Genomic DNA, 17,142 nt, shown 5'->3' with positions numbered 1-17,142 from the left:
ATCAGTATGTCTGTATACACTGTGTGTGTGTGTACACTGTTGTGTGTGTGTGTACACAGTGTGTGTGTATACTCAGTGTGTTTGTGTATACAAAGTGTGTGTGTTTGTGTGTGTGCGTACACAGTGTGTGTGTATACACTGTGTGTGTGTGTACACAATTGTGTGTGTGTGTGTGTACACTGTGTGTGTGTCTGTACACTGTTGTGTGTGTGTATGTGTGTACCGAGTTGCGTGTGTGTGTGTGTGTGTGTACACAGTTGTGTGTGTATGTACACAGTTGTGTGTGTGGGGGTACACAGTGTGTGTGTGTACACAGTGTGTGTATGTGTGTGTATACACAGTTGTGTGTGATTGTGTACACAGTTGTGTGTGTGTGTGTACACAGTTGTGTGTGTGTGTACTCAGTTGAGTCTGTGTGTGTACACAGTTGTGTGTGTGTGTGTACACAGTTGTGTGTGTGTGTATGTGTGTGTGTGTAAACAGTTGTGTGTGTACACTGTGTGTGTGTGTACACTGTGTGTGTGTGCACTGTCTGTGTGTGTGTACACTGTGTGTGTGAGTGTGTGTGTGCACTGTTGTGTGTGTGTGTACATTGTGTGTGCGTACACTGTGTGTGTGTGTATATATATATATAATCAGTGTGTCTGTATACACAGTGTGTGTGTGTGTACACTGTGTGTGTGTACACATTTGTGTGTGTGTGTGTATATACACAGTGTGTGTGTGTGTATACAAAGTGTGTGTGTTTGTGCGTGTGTGTAAACAGATGTGTGTGTGTGTGCACAGTTGTGTGTGTTTGTGTATGTATAAACAGTGTGTGTGTGTGTACACAGTATGTGTGTGTGTGTACACAGTTGTGTGTGTGTGTGTACACAGTTGTGTGTGTGTGTTCATTGTGTGTGCGTAAAGTGTGTGTGTGTGTTTATATAATCAGTGTGTCTGTATACACAGTGTGTGTGTGTACACTGTTGTGTGTGTGTGGGTACACAGTGTGTGTGTGTATACACAGTGTGTGTGTACACATTTGTGTGTGTGTGTGTGTATACACAGTGTGTGTGTGTATACAAAGTGTGTGTGTTTGTGTGTGTGTAAACAGATGTGTGTGTGTGTGTGCACAGTTGTGTGTGTTTGTGTATGTATAGACAGTATGTGTGTGTGCACACAGTATGTGTGTGTGTGTACACAGTTGTGTGTGTGTGTGTGTGTACACAGTTGTGTGTGTGTGTGTACACAGTGTGTGTGTATACTGTGTGTGCGTGTGTGTGTACACAGTTGAGTGTGTGTACCCAGTTTGTGTGTGTACACAGTGTGTGTGTTTGTGTACAAAGTGTGTGAGTGTACACAGTTGTGTGTGTGTGTGTACACTGTGTGTGTGTGAACACTGTTGTGTGTGTGCGTACACTGTGTGTGTGTGTACACTGTGAATGTGTGTGTGTGTGTGTACACTGTTGTGTGTGTGTACACTGTTGTATGTGTGTGTGTGTGTACACTGTGTGTGTGTTGTGTGTGCACTGCTGTGTGTGTGTGTGTACACTGTATGTGTGTGTTTGTATGTGTACACTCTGAGTGTGTGGACACTGTTGTGTGAGTGTGTATGTGTACACTGTGTGTGTGTACACAGTTGTATTTGTGTCTGTACACAGTTGTGTGTGTGTGTACACAGTTATGTGTGTGTATACAGTTTCGTGTGTGTTTGTGTGTACACAGTTGTGTGTGTGTGTGTACAAAGTTGTGTGTGTGTACAAAGTTGTGTGTGTTAGTGTGTACACAGTTGTGTGTGTGTGTCTGCACACAGTTGTGTGTGTCTGTACACAGTTGTGTGTATGGTACACAGTAGTGTGTATGTACACAGTTGTGTGTGTGTGTACACAGTTGTGTGTGCATATGTTTACACAGTTGTGTGTGTGTGTGTGTGTGTGTGTGTACACAGTTGTGTGTGTGAGTGTGTGTGTACACAGTTGTGTGTGTGTATACACAGTTTTGTGTGTTTGTGTACACAGTGTGTGTGTGTGTGTGTGTGTGTGTACACAGTTGTGTGTGTGTGTGTACCATTGTGTGTGTGTGTGTGTGTACACAGTTGTATGTGCGTATGTGTGTGTGCAAACAGTTATGTGTGTCTGTACACTGTGTGTGTACACTGTCTGTGTGTGTACACTGTGTGTGTGTGAGAGTGTGTGTGTACACTGTTGTGTGTGTACACAGTGTGTGTGTGTACACTGTGTGTGTATATATACTCAGTGTGTGTGTATACACAGTGTGTTTGTGTACACAGGTGTGTGTGTGTGTGTACACAGTGTGTGTATGTGTGTACACAGTGTGTGTATGTGTGTGTGTATACAAAGTTATGTGTGATTGTGTACACAGTTGTGTGTGACTGTACACAGTTGTGTGTGTAGTCAGTTGTGTTTGTGTGTGTACACAGTTGTGTGTGTGCGTGTATACACAGTTTTGTGTGTGTACACAGTTGTGTGTGTGTGTACACAGTGTGTGTGTACACACAGTGTGTGTGTGTGTGTACACAATTGTGTGTGTGTGTGTGTACACTGTGTTTGTGTCTGTACACTGTTGTGTGTGTGTGTATGTGAGTACACAGTTGTGTGTGTGTGTATACACAGTTGTGTCTGTGTGTGTACACAGTGTGTGTGTGTGTGTACACAGTTGTGTGTGTGTACACAGTGTGTGTGTACACTGTTGTGTGTGTGTGTGTACACTGTGTGTGTGTACACTGTTGTGTGTATGTACACTGCGTGTGTGTGTGTACAGTGTGTGTTTGTGTGTACACTGTTGTGTGTGTGCGTGCACTCTGTGTGTGTGTACACTGTTTTGTGTGTGTGTGTGTACACAGTGTGTGTGTGTGTGTGCACACAGTGTATGTCTTTATACAAAGTGTGTGTGTGTGTGTACACAGTTGTGTGTGTGTACAGTGTATGTTTTTGTGTGTGTGTACATATTGTGTTTACGTGCGTGTGCCTGTACACAGTGTGTGTGTGTATGTGTACACTGCTGTGTGTGTGTGTGTGTACACTCTTGTGTGTGTACACTGTTGTGTGTGTGTTTACAAAGTTATGTTTGTGTGTGTGTGTACACTCTTGTGTGTGTGTGTGTGAGTGTACACTTTGTGTGTGTACACTGTGTGTGTGTGTATAGACAGTGGGTGTGCGCGTACACATTGTGTGCTATTTGTGTGTACACTGTGTGTGTGTATACACAATGTGTGTGTGTCCTCAGTGTGTGTTGTGTGTGTGTGTGTATACAGTGCGTGTGTGTACACTGTGTGTGTGTGTACTCTGTTGTGTTTATGTGTGTGTGTGTGCACACAGTTGTGTGTGTGTTTACACAGTTGTGTGTGTGTGTGTGTCTGCACATTTGTGTGTGTGTGTGTGTAATCAGTTGTATGTATGTGTACACAGGTGCGTGTGTGTGTACACAGTTGTGTGTGTTTGTGTGTGTACACAGTTGTGTGTGTGTGTACACAGTTGTGTGTGTACACAGTTGTGTGTGTATGTATGTGTGTGTGTGTAAACAGTTGTGTGTGTATACACTGTGTGTGTGTACACTGTCTGTGTGTGTGTACACTGTGTGTGTGAGTGTGTGTGTACACTGTTGTGTGTTTGTGTACACAGAGTGTGTGTGTACACAGTCTGTATATGTGTGTGTATACAAAGTGTTTGTGTATACACAGTGTGTGTGTGTACACTGTTGTGTGTGTGTGTACACAGTGTGTGTGTGTATACACAGTGTGTGTGGACACAGTTGTGTGTGTTTGTATACACAGTATGTGTGTATACAAAGTGTATGTGTTTGTGTGTGTGCGTGTACACAGTTGTGTGTGTTTGTGTACGTATACACAGTGTGTGTATACACAGTATGTGTGTGTGTACACAGTTGTGTGTGTGTGTGTACACATTTGCGTGTGTGTGTACACAGTGTGTGTGTGTACTGTTGTGTGTGTACACAGTTGTGTGTGTGTACCCAGTTGTGTGTGTGTACACAGTGACTGTGTCTGTATGTACAGTGTGTGTGTGTGACGTGTGTGTGTACACTGTGTGTGGGTACACTGTTGTGTGTGTGTCTGTGCACAGATGTGTGTGTGTGTGTGTGTGTTCACAGGTATGTGTGTGTGTACACAGTTTTGTGTGTGTATGTGTGTGTACACAGTTGTGTGTGTGTGTTTGTACACAGTTGAGTTTGTACACAGTTGTGTGTGTGTGTACACAGTTGGGTGTGTTAGTGTGTACGCAGTTGTGTGTGTGTGTGTACACTTTTCTGTGTGTGTACACAGTGTGTGTGTGTACAAAATTGTGAGTGTGTACAGTGGGTGTGTGTGTGTGGACACAGTTGTGTGTGTGTGTACACTGTGTGTGTGTGTACACTGTTGTGTGTGGGTGTACACAGTGTGTGTGTGTACACAATTGTGAGTGTGTACAGTGGGTGTGTGTGTGTGGACACAGTTGTGTGTGTGTGTACACTGTGTGTGTGTTTACACTGTTGTGTGTGTGTGCAACGTGTGTGTGTGTGGGTACACTGTGTGTGTTTGTGTACACTGTTGCGTGTGTGCACACAGTTGTGTGTGTGTGTGTACACAGTTGTGTGTGTTTTTGTATGTATACACAGTGTGTGTGCGTACACAGTATGTGTGTGGGTACACAGTTGTGTGTGTGTGTGTGTGTGTGTACACAGTTGTGTGTGTGTGTACTCCGTTGAGTGTGTGTGTGTACACAGTTGTGTGTGTGTGTACACAGCTGTGTGTGTACACTGTCTGTGTGTGTGTGCACTGTGTGTGTGAGTGTGTGTGTACACTGTTGTGTGTGTGTGTACAGTGTGTGTGTACACTGTGTGTGTGTGTATAATCAGTATGTCTGTATACACTGTGTGTGTGTGTACACTGTTGTGTGTGTGTGTACACAGTGTGTGTGTATACTCAGTGTGTTTGTGTATACAAAGTGTGTGTGTTTGTGTGTGTGCGTACACAGTGTGTGTGTATACACTGTGTGTGTGTGTACACAATTGTGTGTGTGTGTGTGTACACTGTGTGTGTGTCTGTACACTGTTGTGTGTGTGTATGTGTGTACCGAGTTGCGTGTGTGTGTGTGTGTGTGTACACAGTTGTGTGTGTATGTACACAGTTGTGTGTGTGGGGGTACACAGTGTGTGTGTGTACACAGTGTGTGTATGTGTGTGTATACACAGTTGTGTGTGATTGTGTACACAGTTGTGTGTGTGTGTGTACACAGTTGTGTGTGTGTGTACTCAGTTGAGTCTGTGTGTGTACACAGTTGTGTGTGTGTGTGTACACAGTTGTGTGTGTGTGTATGTGTGTGTGTGTAAACAGTTGTGTGTGTACACTGTGTGTGTGTGTACACTGTGTGTGTGTGCACTGTCTGTGTGTGTGTACACTGTGTGTGTGAGTGTGTGTGTGCACTGTTGTGTGTGTGTGTACATTGTGTGTGCGTACACTGTGTGTGTGTGTATATATATATATAATCAGTGTGTCTGTATACACAGTGTGTGTGTGTGTACACTGTGTGTGTGTACACATTTGTGTGTGTGTGTGTATATACACAGTGTGTGTGTGTGTATACAAAGTGTGTGTGTTTGTGCGTGTGTGTAAACAGATGTGTGTGTGTGTGCACAGTTGTGTGTGTTTGTGTATGTATAAACAGTGTGTGTGTGTGTACACAGTATGTGTGTGTGTGTACACAGTTGTGTGTGTGTGTGTGTACACAGTTGTGTGTGTGTGTTCATTGTGTGTGCGTAAAGTGTGTGTGTGTGTTTATATAATCAGTGTGTCTGTATACACAGTGTGTGTGTGTACACTGTTGTGTGTGTGTGGGTACACAGTGTGTGTGTGTATACACAGTGTGTGTGTACACATTTGTGTGTGTGTGTGTGTATACACAGTGTGTGTGTGTATACAAAGTGTGTGTGTTTGTGTGTGTGTAAACAGATGTGTGTGTGTGTGTGCACAGTTGTGTGTGTTTGTGTATGTATAGACAGTATGTGTGTGTGCACACAGTATGTGTGTGTGTGTACACAGTTGTGTGTGTGTGTGTGTGTACACAGTTGTGTGTGTGTGTGTACACAGTGTGTGTGTATACTGTGTGTGCGTGTGTGTGTACACAGTTGAGTGTGTGTACCCAGTTTGTGTGTGTACACAGTGTGTGTGTTTGTGTACAAAGTGTGTGAGTGTACACAGTTGTGTGTGTGTGTGTACACTGTGTGTGTGTGAACACTGTTGTGTGTGTGCGTACACTGTGTGTGTGTGTACACTGTGAATGTGTGTGTGTGTGTGTACACTGTTGTGTGTGTGTACACTGTTGTATGTGTGTGTGTGTGTACACTGTGTGTGTGTTGTGTGTGCACTGCTGTGTGTGTGTGTGTACACTGTATGTGTGTGTTTGTATGTGTACACTCTGAGTGTGTGGACACTGTTGTGTGAGTGTGTATGTGTACACTGTGTGTGTGTACACAGTTGTATTTGTGTCTGTACACAGTTGTGTGTGTGTGTACACAGTTATGTGTGTGTATACAGTTTCGTGTGTGTTTGTGTGTACACAGTTGTGTGTGTGTGTGTACAAAGTTGTGTGTGTGTACAAAGTTGTGTGTGTTAGTGTGTACACAGTTGTGTGTGTGTGTCTGCACACAGTTGTGTGTGTCTGTACACAGTTGTGTGTATGGTACACAGTAGTGTGTATGTACACAGTTGTGTGTGTGTGTACACAGTTGTGTGTGCATATGTTTACACAGTTGTGTGTGTGTGTGTGTGTGTGTGTACACAGTTGTGTGTGTGAGTGTGTGTGTACACAGTTGTGTGTGTGTATACACAGTTTTGTGTGTTTGTGTACACAGTGTGTGTGTGTGTGTGTGTGTGTGTACACAGTTGTGTGTGTGTGTGTACCATTGTGTGTGTGTGTGTGTGTGTACACAGTTGTATGTGCGTATGTGTGTGTGCAAACAGTTATGTGTGTCTGTACACTGTGTGTGTACACTGTCTGTGTGTGTACACTGTGTGTGTGTGAGAGTGTGTGTGTACACTGTTGTGTGTGTACACAGTGTGTGTGTGTACACTGTGTGTGTATATATACTCAGTGTGTGTGTATACACAGTGTGTTTGTGTACACAGGTGTGTGTGTGTGTGTACACAGTGTGTGTATGTGTGTACACAGTGTGTGTATGTGTGTGTGTATACAAAGTTATGTGTGATTGTGTACACAGTTGTGTGTGACTGTACACAGTTGTGTGTGTAGTCAGTTGTGTTTGTGTGTGTACACAGTTGTGTGTGTGCGTGTATACACAGTTTTGTGTGTGTACACAGTTGTGTGTGTGTGTACACAGTGTGTGTGTACACACAGTGTGTGTGTGTGTGTACACAATTGTGTGTGTGTGTGTGTACACTGTGTTTGTGTCTGTACACTGTTGTGTGTGTGTGTATGTGAGTACACAGTTGTGTGTGTGTGTATACACAGTTGTGTCTGTGTGTGTACACAGTGTGTGTGTGTGTGTACACAGTTGTGTGTGTGTACACAGTGTGTGTGTACACTGTTGTGTGTGTGTGTGTACACTGTGTGTGTGTACACTGTTGTGTGTATGTACACTGCGTGTGTGTGTGTACAGTGTGTGTTTGTGTGTACACTGTTGTGTGTGTGCGTGCACTCTGTGTGTGTGTACACTGTTTTGTGTGTGTGTGTGTACACAGTGTGTGTGTGTGTGTGCACACAGTGTATGTCTTTATACAAAGTGTGTGTGTGTGTGTACACAGTTGTGTGTGTGTACAGTGTATGTTTTTGTGTGTGTGTACATATTGTGTTTACGTGCGTGTGCCTGTACACAGTGTGTGTGTGTATGTGTACACTGCTGTGTGTGTGTGTGTGTACACTCTTGTGTGTGTACACTGTTGTGTGTGTGTTTACAAAGTTATGTTTGTGTGTGTGTGTACACTCTTGTGTGTGTGTGTGTGAGTGTACACTTTGTGTGTGTACACTGTGTGTGTGTGTATAGACAGTGGGTGTGCGCGTACACATTGTGTGCTATTTGTGTGTACACTGTGTGTGTGTATACACAATGTGTGTGTGTCCTCAGTGTGTGTTGTGTGTGTGTGTGTATACAGTGCGTGTGTGTACACTGTGTGTGTGTGTACTCTGTTGTGTTTATGTGTGTGTGTGTGCACACAGTTGTGTGTGTGTTTACACAGTTGTGTGTGTGTGTGTGTCTGCACATTTGTGTGTGTGTGTGTGTAATCAGTTGTATGTATGTGTACACAGGTGCGTGTGTGTGTACACAGTTGTGTGTGTTTGTGTGTGTACACAGTTGTGTGTGTGTGTACACAGTTGTGTGTGTACACAGTTGTGTGTGTATGTATGTGTGTGTGTGTAAACAGTTGTGTGTGTATACACTGTGTGTGTGTACACTGTCTGTGTGTGTGTACACTGTGTGTGTGAGTGTGTGTGTACACTGTTGTGTGTTTGTGTACACAGAGTGTGTGTGTACACAGTCTGTATATGTGTGTGTATACAAAGTGTTTGTGTATACACAGTGTGTGTGTGTACACTGTTGTGTGTGTGTGTACACAGTGTGTGTGTGTATACACAGTGTGTGTGGACACAGTTGTGTGTGTTTGTATACACAGTATGTGTGTATACAAAGTGTATGTGTTTGTGTGTGTGCGTGTACACAGTTGTGTGTGTTTGTGTACGTATACACAGTGTGTGTATACACAGTATGTGTGTGTGTACACAGTTGTGTGTGTGTGTGTACACATTTGCGTGTGTGTGTACACAGTGTGTGTGTGTACTGTTGTGTGTGTACACAGTTGTGTGTGTGTACCCAGTTGTGTGTGTGTACACAGTGACTGTGTCTGTATGTACAGTGTGTGTGTGTGACGTGTGTGTGTACACTGTGTGTGGGTACACTGTTGTGTGTGTGTCTGTGCACAGATGTGTGTGTGTGTGTGTGTGTTCACAGGTATGTGTGTGTGTACACAGTTTTGTGTGTGTATGTGTGTGTACACAGTTGTGTGTGTGTGTTTGTACACAGTTGAGTTTGTACACAGTTGTGTGTGTGTGTACACAGTTGGGTGTGTTAGTGTGTACGCAGTTGTGTGTGTGTGTGTACACTTTTCTGTGTGTGTACACAGTGTGTGTGTGTACAAAATTGTGAGTGTGTACAGTGGGTGTGTGTGTGTGGACACAGTTGTGTGTGTGTGTACACTGTGTGTGTGTGTACACTGTTGTGTGTGGGTGTACACAGTGTGTGTGTGTACACAATTGTGAGTGTGTACAGTGGGTGTGTGTGTGTGGACACAGTTGTGTGTGTGTGTACACTGTGTGTGTGTTTACACTGTTGTGTGTGTGTGCAACGTGTGTGTGTGTGGGTACACTGTGTGTGTTTGTGTACACTGTTGCGTGTGTGCACACAGTTGTGTGTGTGTGTGTACACAGTTGTGTGTGTTTTTGTATGTATACACAGTGTGTGTGCGTACACAGTATGTGTGTGGGTACACAGTTGTGTGTGTGTGTGTGTGTGTGTACACAGTTGTGTGTCTGTGTGTGTGTACACAGTGTGTGTGTATACTGTGTGTGTGTGTACACAGTTGTGTGTGTGTGTGTACACAGTTGTGTGAGTGTGTACACAGTGTGTGTGTGTACAAAGTGTGTGTGTGAGTACACAGTTGTGTGTGTGTTTGTGTACACTGTGTGTGTGTGTGTACAGCGTTGTGTGTGTGTACACTGTTGTATGTGTGTGTGTACACAGTGTGTGTATTTGTGTGTACATTGTTGTGTGTGTGTGTACACTGTGTGTGTATACACTGTGTGTGTGTGTACACTGTTGTGTGTGTGTACACTGTTGTGTGTGTACACTGTGTGTGTTTGTGTGTGTGTACACTGTTGTGTGTGTGTCTGTACACAGTTGTGTGTGTGTGTGTGTACACAGTTATGTGTGTGTGTACACAGTTTTGTGTGTGTGTGTGTTTGTGTGTACACTGTTGAGTTTGCACAAAGTTTTGTTTGTGTGTGTACACAGTTGTGTGTGTTAGTGTGTACACAGTTGTGTGTGTGCGTGTATACACAGTGTGTGTGTGTACACAGTATGTGTGTGTGTACACAGTATATGTGTGTGTACACAGTTGTGTATGTGTGTGTGTACACAGTTGTGTGTGTGCGTGTGTACACAGTGTGTGTACACTGTGTGTGTGTACACAGTTGTGTGTGTGTACACAGTTGTGTGAGTGTGTACACAGTGTGTGTGTATACACAGTGTGTGTGGACACAGTTGTGTGTGTTTGTATACACAGTATGTGTGTATACAAAGTGTGTGTGTTTGTGTGTGTGCGTGTACACAGTTGTGTGTGTGTGTACACAGTTGTGTGTGTTTGTGTACGTATACACAGTGTGTGTATACACAGTATGTGTGTGTGTACACAGTTGTGTGTGTGTGTGTACACATTTGCGTGTGTGTGTACACAGTGTGTGTGTGTACTGTTGTGTGTGTACACAGTTGTGTGTGTGTACCCAGTTGTGTGTGTGTACACAGTGACTGTGTCTGTATGTACAGTGTGTGTGTGTGACGTGTGTGTGTACACTGTGTGTGGGTACACTGTTGTGTGTGTGTCTGTGCACAGATGTGTGTGTGTGTGTGTTCACAGGTATGTGTGTGTGTACACAGTTTTGTGTGTGTATGTGTGTGTACACAGTTGTGTGTGTGTGTTTGTACACAGTTGAGTTTGTACACAGTTGTGTGTGTGTGTACACAGTTGGGTGTGTTAGTGTGTACGCAGTTGTGTGTGTGTGTGTACACTTTTCTGTGTGTGTACACAGTGTGTGTGTGTACAAAATTGTGAGTGTGTACAGTGTGTGTGTGTGTGTGGACACAGTTGTGTGTGTGTGTACACTGTGTGTGTGTGCACACTGTTGTGTGTGGGTGTACACAGTGTGTGTGTGTACACAATTGTGAGTGTGTACAGTGGGTGTGTGTGTGTGGACACAGTTGTGTGTGTGTGTACACTGTGTGTGTGTTTACACTGTTGTGTGTGTGTGCAACGTGTGTGTGTGTGGGTACACTGTGTGTGTTTGTGTACACTGTTGCGTGTGTGCACACAGTTGTGTGTGTGTGTGTACACAGTTGTGTGTGTTTTTGTATGTATACACAGTGTGTGTGCGTACACAGTATGTGTGTGGGTACACAGTTGTGTGTGTGTGTGTGTGTGTACACAGTTGTGTGTCTGTGTGTGTGTACACAGTGTGTGTGTATACTGTGTGTGTGTGTACACAGTTGTGTGTGTGTGTGTACACAGTTGTGTGAGTGTGTACACAGTGTGTGTGTGTACAAAGTGTGTGTGTGAGTACACAGTTGTGTGTGTGTTTGTGTACACTGTGTGTGTGTGTGTGTACACCGTTGTGTGTGTGTACACTGTTGTATGTGTGTGTGTACACAGTGTGTGTATTTGTGTGTACATTGTTGTGTGTGTGTGTACACTGTGTGTGTATACACTGTGTGTGTGTGTACACTGTTGTGTGTGTGTACACTGTTGTGTGTGTACACTGTGTGTGTTTGTGTGTGTGTACACTGTTGTGTGTGTGTCTGTACACAGTTGTGTGTGTGTGTGTGTGTACACAGTTATGTGTGTGTGTACACAGTTTTGTGTGTGTGTGTGTTTGTGTGTACACTGTTGAGTTTGTACAAAGTTTTGTTTGTGTGTGTACACAGTTGTGTGTGTTAGTGTGTACACAGTTGTGTGTGTGCGTGTATACACAGTGTATGTGTGTACACAGTATGTGTGTGTGTACACAGTATATGTGTGTGTACACAGTTGTGTATGTGTGTGTGTACACAGTTGTGTGTGTGCGTGTGTACACAGTGTGTGTACACTGTGTGTGTGTACACAGTTGTGTGTGTGTACACAGTTGTGTGAGTGTGTACACAGTGTGTGTGTGTACAAAGTGTGTGTGTGTGTACACAGTCGTGTGCGCGTGTGTGTGTGTGTACACTATCTGTGTGTATACACTGTGTGTGTGTACACTGTTGTATGTGTGTGTGTACACAGTGTGTGTATTTGTGTGCACACAGTTGTGTGTGTTTTTGTGTACACAGTTGTGTGCGTGTGTACACACTTGTGTGTGTTTGTGTGTGTGCACATTTTTGTGTGTGTGTAAACAGTTGTGTGTGTTTGTATACTGCGTGTGTGTCTGTGTGTACACTGTTGTGTGTGGGTGTGCACACAGTTGTGTGTGTACACAGTGTGTGTGTGTATATATACACACTGTGTGTGTGTATGCACAGTGTATGTGTGTGTACACTGTTGTGTGTGTCTGTATACACATTGTGTGTGTATACACAGTGTGTGTGTGTGTGTACACAGTGTGAGTGTGTGTACACAGTGTGTGTGTGTGTGTATATACACAGTATGTGTGTGTATACACAGTGTGTGTGTGTGTACACTGTTGTGTGTGTGTGTACACGGTATGTGTGTGCACAATTGTGAGTGTGTACACTGTGTGTGTGTGTGTGTGTGTGGACACAGTTGTGTGTGTGTGTGTGTACACTGTGTGAGTGTGTGTTTACACTGTTGTGTGTGTGTGTGTCCACCGTGTGTTTGTGAGAGTACACTGTGTGTGTGTGTGTGTGTGTGTGTGTGTGTGTACACTGTTATGTGTGTGTGCACACAGCTGAGTGCGTGTGTGTGTATACAGTTGTGTGTGTTTGTGTATGTATACACAGTGTGTGTGTGTACACAGTATGTGTGTGTGTACACAGTATATGTGTGTGTACACAGTTGTGTATGTGTGTGTGTACACAGTTGTGTGTGTGTGTGTACACAGTGTGTGTGTATACTGTGTGTGTGTACACAGTTGTGTGTGTGTGTACACAGTTGTGTGAGTGTGTACACAGTGTGTGTGTGTGTGTACAAAGTGTGTGTGTGCACAAAGTGTGTGTGTGTACACAATTGTGTGCGTGTGTGTGTGTGTACACTGTGTGAGTGTGTGTACACTATGTGTGTGTGTGTGTACACTGTTGTGTGTGTGTGTGTACACTGTTGTCTGTGTCTGTACACAGTTGTGTGTGTGTGTGTACACAGTTATGTGTGTGTACACAGTTTTGTGTGTGTGTACACAGTTGTGTGTGTGTGTACGCAGCTGTGTGCGTGTGTACACAGTTGTGTGTGTGTGTACACAGCTGTGTGTGTGTGTACACAGTCGTGTGTGTACACAGTTGTGTGTGGGTGGGTGTGTGTGTTCACAGTTGTGTATTTGTGTGCACACAGTTGTGTGTGTTTGTGTGTACACAGTTGTGTGTGTGTGTGTACGCAGCTGTGTGTGTGTGTGTACACAGTTGTGTGTGTGTGTACACAGATGTGTCTGTGTACACAGTTATGTGAGTACACAGTTGTCTGTGTGTGTATACACAGTTGTGTGTGGGTGGATCTGTGTGTCTACACAGTTGTGTGTGTGTGTACACAGTTGTGTGTGTGTGTTTGTAGACAGTGTGTGTGTGTGTGCACACAGTTGTGTGCGTGTGTACACACTTGTGTGTGTTTCTGTGTGTGCACAGTTGTGTGTGTGTGTAAACAGTTGTGTGTGTGTGTGTGTATACTGTGTGTGTGTCTGTGTGCACACTGTGTGGGTGTACACTGTGTGTGTGTAAACTGTTGTGTGTGGGTGTGCACACTGTTGTGTGTGTACACAGTGTGTGTGTGTGTATATATACACACTGTGTGTATGCACAGTGTGTGTGTGTGTACACTGTTGTCTGTGTCTGTGTACACATTGTGTGTGTGTATACACTGTTTGTGTGTGTGTGTACACAGTGTGAGTGTGTGTACACAGTGTGTGTGTGTGTGTATACACAGTGTGTGTGTGTATACACAGTGTGTGTGTGTGTACACTGTTGCGTGTGTGTGTACACTGTGTGTGTGTGTACACAATTGTGAGTGTGTACACAGTGGGTGTGTGTGTGTGTGTGTGGACACAGTTGTGTGTGTGTGTACACTGCGTGTGTGTGTGTTTACACTGTAGTGTGTGTGTGTGTGCACCGTGTGTTTGTGAGGGTACACTGTGTGTGTGTTTGTACACTGTTGTGTGTGTGTGCAAACAGTTGTGTGCGTGTGTGTGTACACAGTTGTGTGTGTTTGTGTATGTATTCACAGTGTGTGTATGTACATAGTGTGTGTGTACACAGTATGTGTGAGTGTACACAGTATGTGTGTGTACACAGTGTGTGTGTATACTGCGTGTGTGTGTGTGTACACAGTTGTGTGTGTGTGTGTACGCAGTCGTGTGTGTGTGTGTACGCAGTTGTGTGTGTGTACACAGTTAAGTGTGTGTACACAGTTGTGTGTGTGTGTGTACACAGTTGTCTGTACACAGTTGTGTGTGTGTGTGTGTACACAGTTCTGTGTGTGTGTGTACACAGCTGTGTGTGTGTGTACGCAGTTGTGTGTGTGTGTACACAGTTGTGTGTGTGTGTGTACACAGTTGTTTGTGTACACAAATGTTTGTGTGTGGGTCTGTGTGTACACAGTTGTGTATTTGTGTGCACACAGTTGTGTGTGTTTGTGTGTACACAGTTGTGTGTGTGTGTGTACACAGTTATGTGTGTGTGTACACAGTTTTGTGTGGGTGTGTACACAGTTGTGTGTGTGTGTGTGTATGCAGCAGTGTGTGTGTGTGTGTGTACACAGTTGTGTGTGTGTACACAGTTGTGTGTGTAGACAGTTGGGTGTGTGTGTACACAGTTGTGTGTTGCTGGGTGTGTGTGTCTACACAGTTGTGTGTGTGTGTACACAGTTGTGTGTGTGTCTGTACACACTGTGTGTGTGCTTGTGTACACAGTTGTGTGCGTGTGTGTGTGTGTACACAGTTGTGTGTGTGTGTTTACACTGTGTGTGTATACACTGTGTGTGTGTGTACACAGATGTGTGTGTGTGTACACTGTGTGTCTGTGTGTGTGTACACGGTTGTGTGTGTCTGTACACAGTTGTGTGTGTCTGTGTGTACACAGTTATGTGTGTGTGTACACAGTTTTGTGTGTGTGTGTGTGTACACAGTTGTGTGTGTGTGTGTACGCAGCTGTGTGTGTGTGTACACAGTTGTGTGTGTGTGTGTGTACACAGTTGTGTGTGTGCGTGTACACAGTTGTGCGTGTGTGTGTTTGTGCATTGTTGTGTGTGTGTGTACACAGTTGTGTGTATGTACACAGTTGTGCGTGTATGTACACATTTGTGTGTCTGTGTGTACACAGTTGTGTGTGTGTGTGTTTACACAGTTGTGTGTGTGTACAAAGTTGTGTGTGTTTACACTGTTGTGTGTGTGTGTGTATACACAGTGTGTGTGTGTACACAATTGTGTGTGTGTGTGTACACAATGTGTGTGTGTGTGGAAACAGTTGCGTGTGTGTGTACACTGTGTGTGTGTTTACACTGTTAGTGTGTGTGTGTGCACTCTGTGTGTATGTGTGTACACTGTGTGTGTGTGTACACTGTTGTGTGTGTATGTGCACCGTGTGTTTGTGAGGGTACACTGTGTGTGTGTGTGTGTGTGTGTGTGTACACTGTTGTGTGTGTGTGCACACAGCTGTGTGAATGTGTGTGTACACAGTTGTGTGTGTTTGTGTATGTATACACAGTGTGTGTGTGTAAACAGTATGTGTTTGTGTACACAGTATGTGTGTGTGCACAGTTGTGTGTGTGTGTACACAGTTGTGTGTGTGCGTGTGTACACAGTGTGTGTACACTGTGTGTGTGTACACAGTTGTGTGTGTGTGTACACAGTTGTGTGAGTGTGTACACAGTGTGTGTGTGTACAAAGTGTGTGTGTGTGTACACAGTTGTGTGCGTGTGTGTGTGTGTGTACACTATCTGTGTGTATACACTGTGTGTGTGTACACTGTTGTATGTGTGTGTGTACACAGTGTGTGTATTTGTGTGCACACAGTTGTGTGTGTTTTTGTGTACACAGTTGTGTGCGTGTGTACACACTTGTGTGTGTTTGTGTGTGTGCACATTTTTGTGTGTGTGTAAACAGTTGTGTGTGTTTGTATACTGCGTGTGTGTCTGTGTGTACACTGTTGTGTGTGGGTGTGCACACAGTTGTGTGTGTACACAGTGTGTGTGTGTATATATACACACTGTGTGTGTGTATGCACAGTGTATGTGTGTGTACACTGTTGTGTGTGTCTGTATACACATTGTGTGTGTATACACAGTGTGTGTGTGTGTGTACACAGTGTGAGTGTGTGTACACAGTGTGTGTGTGTGTGTATACGCAGTATGTGTGTGTATACACAGTGTGTGTGTGTGTACACTGTTGTGTGTGTGTGTACACGGTATGTGTGTACACAATTGTGAGTGTGTACACTGTGTTTGTGTGTGTGTGTGGACACAGTTGTGTGTGTGTGTGTGTACACTGTGTGAGTGTGTGTTTACACTGTTGTGTGTGTGTGTGTCCACCGTGTGTTTGTGAGAGTACACTGTGTGTGTGTGTGTGTGTGTGTGTGTACACTGTTATGTGTGTGTGCACACAGCTGAGTGCGTGTGTGTGTATACAGTTGTGTGTGTTTGTGTATGTATACACAGTGTGTGTGTGTACACAGTATGTGTGTGTGTACACAGTATATGTGTGTGTACACAGTTGTGTATGTGTGTGTGTACACAGTTGTGTGTGTGTGTGTACACAGTGTGTGTGTATACTGTGTGTGTACACAGTTGTGTGTGTGTGTGTACACAGTTGTGTGAGTGTGTACACAGTGTGTGTGTGTGTGTGTGTGTGTGTACAAAGTGTGTGTGTGCACAAAGTGTGTGTGTGTACACAATTGTGTGCGTGTGTGTGTGTACACTGTGTGAGTGTGTGTACACTATGTGTGTGTGTGTGTACACTGTTGTGTGTGTGTGTGTACACTGTTGTCTGTGTCTGTACACAGTTGTGTGTGTGTGTGTACACAGTTATGTGTGTGTACACAGTTTTGTGTGTGTGTACACAGTTGTGTGTGTGTGTACGCAGCTGTGTGCGTGTGTACACAGTTGTGTGTGTGTGTACACAGCTGTGTGTGTGTGTACACAGTTGTGTGTGCGTGTACACAGTTGTGTGTGTGTGGGTGTGTGTACACAGTCGTGTGTGTACACAGTTGTGTGTGGGTGGGTGTGTGTGTTCA

The sequence above is a fragment of the Carcharodon carcharias genome, chromosome 17, assembly GCF_017639515.1.
Source record: "Carcharodon carcharias isolate sCarCar2 chromosome 17, sCarCar2.pri, whole genome shotgun sequence".
NCBI classification, from domain to species: Eukaryota; Metazoa; Chordata; class Chondrichthyes; order Lamniformes; family Lamnidae; genus Carcharodon; species Carcharodon carcharias.
The sequence above is the reverse complement of the archived record's forward strand: the minus strand, read 5'-3'. Positions refer to the sequence as shown.